Genomic DNA, 14,139 nt, shown 5'->3' with positions numbered 1-14,139 from the left:
TGTGCCTAACTGGGTGACATGACTGGCTCAGCGGGTGTTCACTTTGATTTAGCAGATTAAGTGTCTGATTCAGCAGAAAATTCATGTTGTGTCAACAGGTTACGATGTATATGGCTCAACTGGTGATCTATTTCTTTTTAGTTGGTGTTTGTTTTTCCTATGAATGATTTATCTGTTCTAGAATGAACTGTGTCAACTACTGCACACGGTATATTAATTTCAGTGTGTTATGCAAACATTTCCTTGGTAATATACCTTATTCCATCTTTATTTGCTCTCACTGGCAACATCATATCCTTTCTTTATTTGAATTAAATAGCTTTTTCTAAGTAGGCTATTCTCCTTGGGGATGGGGATTGCAGAGCACATAGAAAGGAAGCTTTTACTTTAAAAAAAAAAAAAGTAACTCTTATTAACTCTTGCATGAGAGTGCTTAACACATTAAATATTTTGCTCCAAATATTCCAAAATATGCTGTCATTTGGTTATATAAAGCTGATATTCATATTTTTCTATAGTTATAATAAAAATACCATTTTTGGACCATTAACAAAGTTTTAAGCTATTTAAAATAACCTCATAACATAGTATTAGCTTAATGAGGTCTGGAGAGGATCGATATGATTATTCACATTTCACAGAGGCAATTAAGCACAGGGATCTCAACTGATGAGGGAGCAGCCACAGAGAAATGTGGCAGGTGGGCTTGTCAGCACTGGTTCTCTTCCGTTGGAGGGAAACTCTCTAGCTTGTTTCCCAGTGCTAACATGTGCTTTCCTGATCCTTACCCCAGAGTCCACAATCATACTGGGACTCAATCTAGAACCATCACTGTACACCAGGCAGTCCTTGGTCTGGAACCATCACCCTGCACATCAGGCTCATCTGGAGCCATCACTGTGTACCAGGCTAGTGTCTGGTCTGGAGCCATCACTGTGCACTAGACTGGTGTCTGGTCTGGAAATATCACTGCATACTTGGCAGTCCCTGGTCTGGAACCATCACTACATACCAGGCAGTTCCTGATCTGGAACCATCATTGTACACCAGGCTAGTGTCTGGTCTGTTTGCATTCACGAAACATTAAAGGAGTTTTAAACTGTTTAAAAATAGTCTTGACTGTAGACACCTCACTTTACCACTGATACGCTGACATACACAATGTAATATAACATAACAAAAGAATAGTGCTGGACCCAGACCATCACTTCACACAAGGCAATACCTGATCCAGACCATCACTGTATACTAGGGTAACGCAAGATGTGGAATTGTAACTATACCAGGCACACACACGTGTGCGCACACACGTGTGTGTGTGTGTGTAGTTTTGTAGTTTAATAAGCATACCGTGAAATGTTCAACCTTAAATATGCCATTTAGTCAGTTTTTATAAATGTAATTCAAGACACAGAAGCTATCCATCACCCCAGAAAGTCCTTTCCTGCCCCTATCTGGTCAATGTCCTTTCCCCTGGAAGCAATCCCTATCTGACTTCTACCACCATATGTTAATTTTGCTTATTCTAGAGAACTTCATATAAGTGGAGTCATGGAGTGTGAACCTTTCCATGTTCAGTTTCTTTCACTGGATTAGCAGTTTTGGTGCTCTTCCATGCTGTGGATTATTATATCAATATTGTGGGATCCCTGGGTGGCGCAGCGGTTTGGCGCCTGCCTTTGGCCCAGGGCGCGATCCTGGAGACCCGGGATCGAATCCCACATCAGGCTTCCTGCATGGAGCCCGCTTGTCCCTCTGCCTGTGTCTCTGCCTCTCTCTCTCTCTCTCTTTCTCTCTCTCTCTGTGACTATCATGAATAAATAAATAAAATAAAATCTTAAAAAAAATATTGTGTTCCCTTTGATTCTGAACCACTTCTGTTGTATGAGTATGCCACAGCTGATGCATCCATTCTCCAGTAAATGTTCTTTCTGACTTTGATTGTTATGGATAATGCAGCCATGGACACTCTTCTACAAGACTTTTTGTAGATATAATTTCATTTATCTTGGTTAAGTCCTTAGAGGTGGAACCCCTTGGTGGCTCAGTGGGTTTGGCAACACTCTTGATTTTGGCTCAGGTCATGATCTCAGGGTCATAGGATCAAGCCCTTGGGCTCCCTGCTTAGCACTGAGTCTGTTTAAGATTCTCTCTCTCTCTGTTCCTCCCTCCCACCCTGTGCTTGCTCTCTTTCATTCTCTTGAAAATAAATAAATAAATAAATCTTTTAAAAAAAGAGAGAGAGGGAGAGAAGTAGAACTGTTGGATCATAGGACAATTGCATGGTTAAAATTTTAAGAAATTACCATAAAGTTTCTGAAAGTTGTTTGAAAATTTTATAGTCCTAACACCAATAAATTAGAGTTCTGGTTGTTCCATACATTCTTCAACATTTGATGTGGCTACACTTTTTAAATGTTAGCCTTTCTCTTATATGTATAGTTGTATTTCATGATGGTTTCAATTTGCATTTCCCTGAGAATGATATTAAGCACTTTTTCATTTGCTATTTTTATGTGCTCTTTTCTGACCTTCTTGTTCCAGGCTCCTGGGTATTTTTACTGAGTTGTTCGTTTTGTCTTTCTATTGAGCTGCAGGAGTTTCTTATATAACTAGATGATTTTATTGTCTCTAATATTTTCCTCCATTTTGTAACTATTTATGTAGCTTTTGATGAAAAGGTATTTTTAATTGATGAATTTTTATTTATCAACATTTTACTATATAATCCAAGCCTTTGTTTTGTTTTGATTTTTAGGAAATCTTTACTTGCTCCACAATGTAGAAGCAATTCTTCCAGAAGATTTATCATTTACACTCTACATGTGGGTTATCTGGCTTCAGTGGATTTGGGGTCCAGTATAGGACAGGACTTGAGGTTCTCTTTTTGGTGTGTGGGTATTCAGTTGCTCCAGCACCATATGTTGAAGAGATTTTCCTTTTTCCATTGAGTTTCTCTGGTCCATTTGTTGAAATAATTTGATCTTATAAGTGAGGATCAATTTCTGGATTTCTAATATTGTTCCAAGGATGTAATTTTAATCATTACTTTAATATCACATTATTTTAATTACTATATTCCATACTGAATCTTGAATTCAAATAGATTATATCCTTCATTTATGTCTATGTGTGTACTATTTTTCTTCCTTTGTCTTTCTAAATTAATTTAAAATCATTAATTTCTAGAAAAACTATGTTGAAATTTTAATTAGAATTTCATTGATATAGATTAATTGAGAGAAAATTAATATCTTAACAACACTGAGCCTTCCAGAAAAACAAAAAAACAAAACAATATTGAGCCTTCCAACATGTGAACGTGGTACATCTCTCCTTAACTTACATATTCTTTAATTTCTCTCATTAGTATTTTATAATTTCCATTGTAGAATCTTATAGTTCTTTTGTTGCTACCACAGAGTTGATAATTTTGATGCTATTATAAGTAGTACTGGCTTTGCAGTTTTTTTTTTTCTAGTTCTCCATCCCAAGTGCATAGAAATATAATTTCTTAATACTGAATGTTGCAATATTGCTGAATTTCCTTTCTCTATTAATCTTCTTAGAGATTCCTTAGGCCTTTCTATCTACACAATTATGAGATCTGTGAATAAGCAGGGTTTTATATTTTTCCTATTTGGATTCCTTTATTTATTTATTATTATTATTTTTTAAGATTTTATTTCTGTATTTATTCATGAGAGACACAGAGAGAGAGACAGAGAGGCAGAGACACAGGCAGGGGGAGAAGCAGGCTCCCTGCAGGGAGCCCCATGCGGGACTGAACCCCGGGTCCCCAGGATCACACCCTGGGCTGAAGGCGGGCGCTAAACCGCTGAGCCACCCAGGGATCCCCTCCTTTATTTTTTTTATGATATAAAATAGAGTCTTTGTATTAATGTGTAATAGTAGTGATGAAAGTGTATCTTCTGGTCTTGTTCCCCATCTTAGGTGTAGAGCACATCAATATTTCACCGTAATGGTATGAGCAGTAGATCTTCCAGCATATGCTTTTATCATCTGATAAAGTTTCCCTTTATTCTTTATATGCAGAGGGTTTTATTATAGATGCTTTGTATTTTGGCAAATATTTTTCTACATTTTTGACATGATTATATAACATTTTCCTCCCTTAGTCTGTTAATGTGGTGGATTAAATTAATTAATTCTGATGTAATAAGCCAGTTTTGCATCTCAAAGATGAAGCCAGCTTAACCAGGATATATTGTTTTGCATATACTGATGAATTCAGTTTGGGGTGTTTTTTGATAATTTTCGTGCCTATGTCTAAGAGAAACATTGGAACTTAATTTTTTCTAATTTGTTGCCTTATAATGTGAATTAGAAAGTATTCCCTCCTCCTCCATGTTCTGAAAGAGTTTGTTTAGGAGTAGAATGGTTTTTCCCGTAAGTATTTGATGGAATTACAACCAACAAAACTCTCTGGACCTGAAGTTTTCTCTATGACATGTTTTCAATTATGAATGAGGTTTATAGAATGGATATAAGGTATCTAGATTTTCAATTGCTTCTTGAGTCAAGTTTTTAAAAAAAAATAAATTTCATTTAAATTGTTTATTCCATAAATTTATTATAAATCCCTTCATGATCATTTCATCTATACAATCTCTCATGATGTCACCTCTCTTTCATTTCTGCTGTTAGTAATTTGTGTTTTCTATCTTTTTTTCTTTGACCAATCTTGCTAAAGTTTACCAGTTTTATTTATTACTTTTGAAAAAATACCTTCTGGCTTTGTTGAGTTTCTCCATTGTATTGCTGTTTGTTTGTCTATTCATTTTTATTCCATTAACTTCCACCTTTATTTGTAATATTACCTCTGTTCTTATTTAAAGTTTAAGTTATTCTGTTTTCCCCTCCTATTTAAGATGGAAGTAGAAGACTTTGACTTCACTGCTTCTTTCATTCTAATACAAACATCTAAAGTTATCAATGTCCCTCTCATGATTGATTTAGCTTCAATCAATTCTAATGTTATAATTTCATTATTAATCAAAATATTTTCGATTTATACTTAATTTCTTCTTTGATTCAAGGATCATTTAAGTTTTTCAATTTAATTTTCAAATACTTGGAAATTTTTCTAGCAATCTTATTGCTATTGATTTTTACATCAGTACAACTCTTATCAAAGAACTTACTTTGTATCATCTCTACCTCTAATGGACTCCATCCAGCCAAATGCTTCATATGGCTTGAGAAGAAAGTGCACTCTCAATGAGTAGAAGAATGGTGCAGTGGTTTATAAATAACAGATAAAATTGGTTGATACATTACCTGCTCAAATTTAGGGGAAGTTTTATGACATGAGCACCGTCATATTCTTTTATTGATTGTTGCCCAAACAACTGAAGATGAATCTTGTAAAAGAGAAGACATGCTAGTGTGGTGAAGACACCATTAATGAAAGGAAGTGCATGGTGAAGGATGAATCCTGGTGGGGGAGACTGAGCCATGGAGTGAGGTCCTGTCACTGGGAGAGAAGGGCCCTCTCTGTGGTGACCTGTCTTCCTCCTCAGTCTAATGTAGGGTGATCTTTTATCTTAAAGGGTCAGGTAGTAAATGTTTTAGCCTTTACGGACCAAGAAAAATTGAGGCTATTATGCAGATACTAACATAATATATAAAAATGGAAAAGCTAATCTTAAATTGCAGGTTGTAACACATCAGGCCCTGGCCAGGTTTGGCTCACAGGCCATAGTTTGCCAGCTCCTGCATCGTGTCCTGAGTGTGCTCTACTGAGCACCATGTAGAACGGCTATGGCAGATGGCATCGAAATGAGGTCCCTGGCCAAAAGGGGAGGGGGTGTCTCTGGATGAAACACACTTGAACAAATAGTTTTACTGCTGGAATTTGCAGAGGCTTCAGCATGGATGTGCACTGAGGACTTCAATAAGAGTCCTGTAAATGGAGATCCTTGCTGGAGAGGTCTGACAAAAGAATGGTTTTATTTTGCTAAGTTTCCTGAGGGTCTGGAGTGCCTTCAAACACTCTCTAGCAAACACTGGTCCAACCTATTTTTCAAAAGCCAGCTCTCCTTTTCACTCCTGGTATTTTTAAAACGGAAATTGCTCTGACCCATTGTGTTTCACAAGTTAAAAATTCTTTCCTTTCATTTCTAATAATTAAGGATAGGAGTGAAGGTACCAGATGGAATGCTGAATTCACATTGCCTTTTTATCTGGGCAGGTTAGGAACATTGGACAGACCTAATTTATCTGTGTAGGGTCTATCTCCTCACCCAGAATGTAAACTTCTTGGGGGCAGCACTTTTTGTCTGTTTCAATCACTGTGCTGTCCTGGAAACCCTAACCAGTTTCTAACATAGAGAGTGGTCTCAATGAACACATGTTCAGTGAACAAAGGCTGCATCATGACCTTCAGGAAACTCCAGCAGAACGTAGCATCAAGTCCTTCTGGGAGCAGTATAATGACCTGCACCTCGATGGAGTAGTTCCGGGTCTGCCACATGAGTTCCCACAAACCAGGTGGCTTCAAACAACATAAATGAATTCTCTTTCAATTCTGGAGTTTAGATGTCAGGGATCAAGGTGTCTGCAGGTATGAGCTCCTTCAAGGGCCGGGGGAAGACCCATTCCTGCTTCCTCCCACTTCTGCTGGCTACAGGCAGCCCTGGGCTAGTGGCCACATCTTTCTCTGCTCCATCTTCATAGAGGCTTTTTCCTGGTTGTGTCTGTCTCATCTGCCTCTACCTCTCTATCATCAAAACGCTCGTCCCATCATTGAGAGCCCAACCAGATAATCCAGGACAAGCTCTTCATCTCTAAATCCTTAACTTAATCACATCTTCAGCCATATAAGGTGACACAGGTTTGGGGATTTGGATGTGGGATCTCTGGGTTCCCCATCACTCAACCCAGACCCCTGGTTTATGGAAAAGTTGGAACCTTATTTCCATCTTTGCTTCCAATAGGAATCGACCTTGATGTAGAGACAGAATGTCTCACTTTGTGCTGCTTGTGACATAGCCACGTGCAACAAAGAAGTCTGGCTTTCCAAAATTACCAGTCAGTGAAGAAGGACCAGCATGCTTCTGCATTATTAGCTCCAAATTCGTTTGACATTCTTTTGGATGGACTATCTTATGCAGCAAAATGTAAGTTATTACTGAATACATTAGTAACAGAAATAAACAGAGCTGCTTCTGAGTCATTTAAGTTGGCGATGTAAAATTCAGAGAAAATGATAAGTCCTTGCAAAGTGGGTTCTATAAGGGTAATGCCAGCAGTCTCTAATGTTTCTATCAGTTCTCATTGTCTATAAATCACTTGGGGTTTTAAGTTTTGGGGCAGGTTTTAAGGTAAACAGAGACTGAATTCCAAACGGCTTCTGTACTCATGATGACCCTGACTTTATTAGTAATGAGATCTAATGACATCATCTTTTGACAGTCATGATCTTTAACCTGGTTTGATCTAAACCAGACTCCTCAGGAATGATATCATTAAGGTAAATCCCTGAAAAGAAACCCAGCCACTTCAGTATAAACCGTTGAGAGGGATTGAGTTACTGAGAATGACTTCACCCACCAGTCTGTTCTTCCTTGGGCAATACGGAGCATATCGAAACTGCAGAGGAGGGCAGCGGATTAGTGATGTTGTTTTTAGTAATAACACTCAAAATCATACCAGAATTCTAATTATGCATATGGACAGGCTTATTTAAATGTGGTTTAAATCCTTTTTTTGTCAGACAGATTTTAACTCCAAGAGTCTGTACTTTTCTCCATGTTTGAAAAGAATGGCTGGCATTTATGCAATGGTAATTTTAAATAAACCCCATGTCTGGTGTACAGGATAAGGTAGAGGCGTCTTTGTGAATATGCCACTTAGCTGTAAGAACAAGTTGTGAAAATAACCTACAAATAACATTTGCATGAGCCAGAGCAGTGCATGCAAATGAAGCATGTCTGTGGGACCCCATGTCTCCATTTCCAGCAGCACTGCACCAAATCCTGGCTGGGACACCTGTCTCCTGCCCTGTGATGGCCTCCTTCCTAGTCTCCTGGCTCCTATGGGCACATCCTCCCAAAAGCATGTCTGTGTGGAGCCACAGAGTACTGACCTCGGTGAGTCTAGGCAGAAACGGAACTGTATCCAGACCCAACCATGCCAGCCAGTCTTATAATACTCATCAATATTCACATAAATACTTGTATAACCACAGAACTTGTCATCAGTTTCCATATAACTTGAAAAAGTATTTCCAGAAAGAACTAATATTATTTTCTTGATCTGACCTAGTTCATACATGTGATTCTCCAAAAAAATCAGTGAATTCCTCAGAGGTAAAAACACAATGGATCTCAAGTCACTAGAAAAAAATACTAATACTCAGGATAAACGTGGGCTTAGTCATGCTATAAAGATAAGTTTGAACCCATGGTAGATTTTCATGTCTGTCTTTACAAAGCTACTGCGCGAGTGAACATACCAACTGAACAAAACCCTAAACCATTTGGCTTACGCAGAAGTGAACCAATGCTCTCAGGGTAGACCTGGCTTCAGGGCACAGGGTAATCCTGGTGGTGTTGTCAAGACAAGGTGGTGGTGTTGTCAAGACGAGGGGCTCTGCTTCCCTCGGCGGAGTGTGCGCTGCATCTCCCCTACCTCAGCTCCGAGGTTTTGGAAGATGATGCAGAATCTCCAACCACCGGTTCAAAGTTGGGGAAGTAGCAGGAACCCCCAGCCCGGGAACCTGGGTGTTCTCCTTCCACTTGCAGGCTCTGATTTGATCTGGCCCATTTCTAAGGCACCAGTCAGTGCAGCTGGGAGCTACCGAGTGCTCGTTCTCTGCAGGGGACACCCCGGGGAGTGCACCCTCCCCGGGGACCAGGATCCAGGTGGGCTGGGTTCCAAGGGCATGGTGAGTGCTGTCCACTGTACTTAGCAGCTGTAGCAGGCGTTCCCCTGACGTTCACTTGTCCCTGCACTGGTGAGAGGCAGCAAGCCATGGTTTGCTGGCTCCAGGGGCAGAGGATTGGGGTTTCTGGTAAGGCCAGGTGATGGCAAGCACCCAGCTTCTCCTGCCTCCAATTCCTGCTCTGCGAACTGGGAGCAATGACAAGAATGCCGCCTCCAGGAGATATTGGGCAGCTCCGGGGCACTCAGACCCATGTTTCATGTTTCACACTCGTACCCGCAGATTAGCCTCTGCGCTAGCCTCCCCTCTGATGACGGAGGCAGAGCCAGCGGGCAGAGGCCGGTGTGAGAAGGAGTGAGGTTTTGCGTATGGCCCTGGTGGCTCTTGGATCCCCCAGCTTGCCCGCATCACTATGTGCACCCCCCCGCTCCATCCCCATTAAAGCTAGGAGTTCCCAACCTTTAAAACAGTGCAGTGGGAGGGAACTTAACAATGTGTGATTTGTGGAGCCATCAGAAGGAACACCGCATCTCTGTCCTGGAAACAAATCAAAGTTCAGACATGGGTGCAAATAAATGACTTCTAACAAGTGCGAGAAAAAGGTGAGGGAGGGCAGGGCTGCGTTTGGCCCCTCCAGACAGCAAGCTCCATGAGCAGGGAGCCCAACCCCAGGGAGGAGAGGCGGCCTGAGCACCGCAGAGGCCCTGCGGCCGCCGCCCTTTGAAGTCTCCTGCCCGAGGAGGGCCCAACATCCATCTTTAAAGTGTACTGAGTCCGAGGGCTGCTTTGGGTTAGTGAAGGAATGTGCACTTATTTGAAACCTGACCCTGGGGCCCCTAAAATGTAGGACTTAGGCGGGGCCGGGAGTGACCTTGTGAATTTAGACAGCTGCTTGGAGCAAATTACTACGGCGGCGGTGATTTTCCGCCCTGGAGAAAGCAAAGGGCACCTCTTTAGCCCTGCCGGGTCAGCTCCCACCTTGGAGGTGGGTGTGAGAACCGGAGCCTCCGGAGGAGCCCGGCCAAGCTGGGCCAGGCGGAGGCTGTGGGGCCGGTGGCCGCGGGGAGCGCAAGCAGGTACGCCTGAGCCCCCGCCCGAGCGCGCTGGCCGCCCGTCGGGGCACAGCCTCCTCTGAGCCAAGTCCACGCACAGGTGTAACGCACAGAGCGGGGAGTTATTGCGACTCTGTGCCCGATGGTGGGGTCGTTCCCTTTAGAAAACGATGTTGGTCTCCCCGCACCCTCCGGGAATCCAGCACCGGTGCAGTGAACGTGCCGCTGGGTGTGCAGGTGAGTCGGTAGCCGCCCCACACCAGTGCCAGGCGCACCCGCACCTTGCTAGGTGAGCAGCCTCGAACGGCTTGTGAATAAAATGGTCCCCATTATTTAAGGTTAGAGAATGAAAAACAAGGGAGATTCTCCGGAGATACTTTAAAGATTTAACGGTTTAGGGCAATCTGGTTGGCTCAGCGGTTTAGCGCCGCCTTCAGCCCAGGGTGTGATCCTGGAGACCCGGGATCCAGTCGCATGTTGGGCTCCCTGCATGGAGCCTGCTTCTCCCCCTGCCTGTGTGTGTGTGTGTGTCTCATGAATGAATAAATAAAATCTTAAAAAAAAAAAAAAAGACCTAACAGTTTAGAAACGGAAAGAGTCAGGTTTCCCAAGGGAGCCCCAAATGAAGCAAATGCACACGGGGAATTTGGATTTATCGCGGAGGGTTGGGAGCTCTTGGTCCAGCCGCCTGTGCCTGGGGAGCCACGGTACCTCCAGACGGTCCTCACCGAGCACCCTCATTTTGCCCCTTCCCAGCCTGCACCCCAGCTGGTGTGGGTTGTGCTCACAGGCTGAAGGATGCGTGCCCCAGGGCCTGGCCACAGGTCATGCTGGCACCACAGCTATCTGCTGTCTGCATTTTTCAGATTGAGTTCCTCTGACAGTAGGAAGCCCATAAATACTGTAAGAAGTAAGGGGAGGGGTCACAAATCACTATGAAAACAGATCCCGACCAAGTCGTGCCGTGTTGCTCGCTTGAGTCTTCTGTGTCTCTTACCTGGGGCTCCTGGGTAACTGGGCTGGGGCCGGGGACGGCACCCATTCCAGAGTTAGACCAATCTCTACTGGAACCTTCCATTCATTATTTCCACCCCCAGTTAGCTCAGGGGGGTAGATAGGGACGGGGCGGGGGTGGGTGGGCAGGCAATGTCTGCTTTGGGATGTCGAGGACTTATCTCCATCCGGGACCCCGGCGCCACCCTGGAGACACCTGTGTGAGGGGAGAAGAGGCAGGACCCTTGCCACAGCAGGGCATCTCGCCACTCCGGAGGCATGCATGCCCTGACTCCCACCACTGCGACTCACTGCCAGCTGCTCCAAGCTCCAAGCAGGGATCCGGCCGTTCCCCTCCTGGTGTGTGTGTGCCATGGCCTGCTCTTGCTTTGCAAACTTGGGATTCAGGCGTGGGTGGCCAGTCTGTCTGTCCGTTTCCTGCAGATGGACACTTCAGATGGGTTCTTCTCCTAGAGTCGTTGTGATTGTGTTTGCTGTCAGACGTACCTTCTGTAATTTCAGACACATGGGTGGTGTGGTGATGGACACTCCTTCGGGGACAGAGGAAAATGCAAGTGGCATGTTTGTCCACAGGTGAGTCAAGAGAATGACCGAAACGCCCCACATTGTGTTGCTGGAGGTCATCACTGCAGGGCGCATGGCCGAGTCACCAGCTGTCTGCTGATAGATGCCATCGGAGCCGCCAGCCCCTATGGGAGACAGTGCAGAATTACGGACGCTGTGGTCCTGTGTGCAGACGGGGACACCATCCAGGACTGGGAGCTCTGGGCGCACTCCAGCCTTCTTGTCATCTGTGTCTTCCTTCAATCCCTCCTTGGTTTCAGGTCTTCCAGGACACATGGAAATCTGGGGCAAAGCTTGCTCAATTGACTCAAACCCGTCCTTGGCCCAGGGCATCACCACGCCATGCGTGACAACAGAATGGGCATCGCAGGTTCCTGGACGGGCGCGTAGAACACTGGGCTTCCCGGATCACCTGTGGGGCGAGCTCTGTTCACAGAGCACCTGGCATCTCTGGGGCCCACGCCATGGAACAAACGTTGGGAGGTGTGGGTCAGATGTGCTTCCCATGACCCTGTGCAGACTCACTTTGGTTTTTCCTTGAGAAGAGCCATTTTCTCAAAGTATGGCTTTCATCATGAAAGCAGATCTTCCTTGACTTGGTCTGTTTGTTCGTTGACGTGGGAGATGCATTTACCTTTGTGGAGGAAAATTCTAAAACAAGTGCCAGGTTTGTTCTGGAGGTTGTGACAGGGACACATATCACTCTGGCTGGGGGGAGGTTGGAAAGCAGGCAGATCCCTGTGCCTCCCTGTGGCATGATTCTCCTGCCAGTGGGGGACGCTGGGTAGGCCACCAAGACCACCAGTCAGAAGGACTGGCTGCCACCCAGAGAGGATGAGCAGGGACCAATGGGAGCATTGCTCCAACAACCAAGAGCCCCCAAAGTCCCACAGCCCCCATTCTGCACAACAACTTTAGATTGTCCCCCAAAACCAGGAGCCCTTCATGTGAAAATTTCTGAAGGTTAACAGAGCCTTTAAATCCAGCCTGAGCTGTCCCTTGACCCTACCAGACAGATGGCTGGAAAAGCCACTTCTAAATGTCTGCGGGCCGGTGTGTGTGACCACGCATACTGTGGGGATGTCCTGCGTCATGTCAGCGCTCGGCCCGTCCATCCCTGGACCAACAGCGGAGACACAACACCAGCCTCCCACACACGATGGTGTGTGTGCACGTGAAGGTCACACCTGCTGGGTTCTGCTCCAAACCTGGGCACTGTTAGCGGGGTCCTGCTCCCTGCAGCGCCCCCCATACCTGCACCTCACTGGGAGACATTTCCATTCCAGATCTGGGAGGTGATGCCAGGCGATGTGCTTCCTCATCTCCAGCCCCGCCTGGCACCTCGCACGGCGCCTCTTCTCTGGAGTGTGGGGCAGGGCTCCCGCTACGGTGCTCCAAGTGGAGATAAGCGCCAGCCCTGGGAAAATGTCCCTGAAGTGGCAGTCAGTGAATAATTGACATCAGACATGAGTCCTTATCTGTCAGGGCTAGTGTAAGGCAGGGAATTGGAAAGCAGAGTCTCCCAAATGTCAGCCACACCTGTTCCCTGCAGAGCCAGCCACTGCGCTCTGGAGATGACAGGGTGGCGCCCCGGCCGGGCTTGGCGCCATCCAGTGGGTGTCCTGAAGAATGACGCAGGCTTTTCAGTTCGGGATGACTCCACAGGTGCAGTTTCGGGGGCAAAGGGAAAGGACTTTGTATTTCTCAGGCAGACACATTCCCACGTTTCCGTCTTCAGAAGAAGGAAAACGCAGTGACGCAGAACCTTGTTGCACGCGCGGCCTAGCAAAGCGCCCAGCAGCATCCCTGGGGGTTGAGACCTCTCTACGTGGCCCGGCCACCACCTGTGGGGTTCTGTGGGCTGCTGATGAGCTCTGCTGCCTTCCCTTCATGCTGGGAGGCTCTGGCCCCTCCGGGTGACCCTGCTGCAGGGTCCTAGTGCGCAGCTGGGGGAGGGGCCGAGGTGATCACCCCAGGGACGTGTGCCTTGTGCCCTGGGGGGGAATTTCATCCTAGACGAGGTGCAGGTCCGCTGTGGTTCCGGGCTGACGCCGGCCTGTCCCTTCCCGAGACACACTCTGCGAGCCCTCTATGCTTCAGCTTGCTCAACTGCCGCGTGGGACCGTGACGGTGTCCACCTCGTCGGATGGCGCAGCGACTGCTGAAGGCGACACAAGTGAGGCTGGATGCAGGGAGCGCGGGGCGACGGGAGGGAAGAGAGAGGGGCGCTGGGGGCCGTGACAGCCAGGGGAACCAAGCCCCATCTGGGGAGCCGGGGTCTCCGTGGGAAGGTGATGCTCACGCCGTGTGCTCAGGGGACAAAGCCTAGCTCAGGAGACCTCCGGGCTCTGGATTCGGGTCCAGGCTCTGAATTTTATTTTCCAGCAGGAGTTTACGGAATCCATCACTTCCTGTATTCTCAGTTCCTTGTGACAAATAAGAGCTGCCAGATTGAGATAAGAAACTGATAAAGTGGATGAGAAATCAAAAGGAGAACTTCAAAACCACATAGAGGCTTCTGCTGCGATGCCATAAATCTATCACCATAAATCAAAACTTTAAATGAAAACATATAGTCACAGTGGGACTGAGCGCAGGCGT

This window comes from Canis lupus, chromosome 31 (assembly GCF_048164855.1).
Source record: "Canis lupus baileyi chromosome 31, mCanLup2.hap1, whole genome shotgun sequence".
NCBI lineage: Eukaryota > Metazoa > Chordata > Mammalia > Carnivora > Canidae > Canis > Canis lupus.
Note: the sequence above shows the minus strand (reverse complement) of the source record.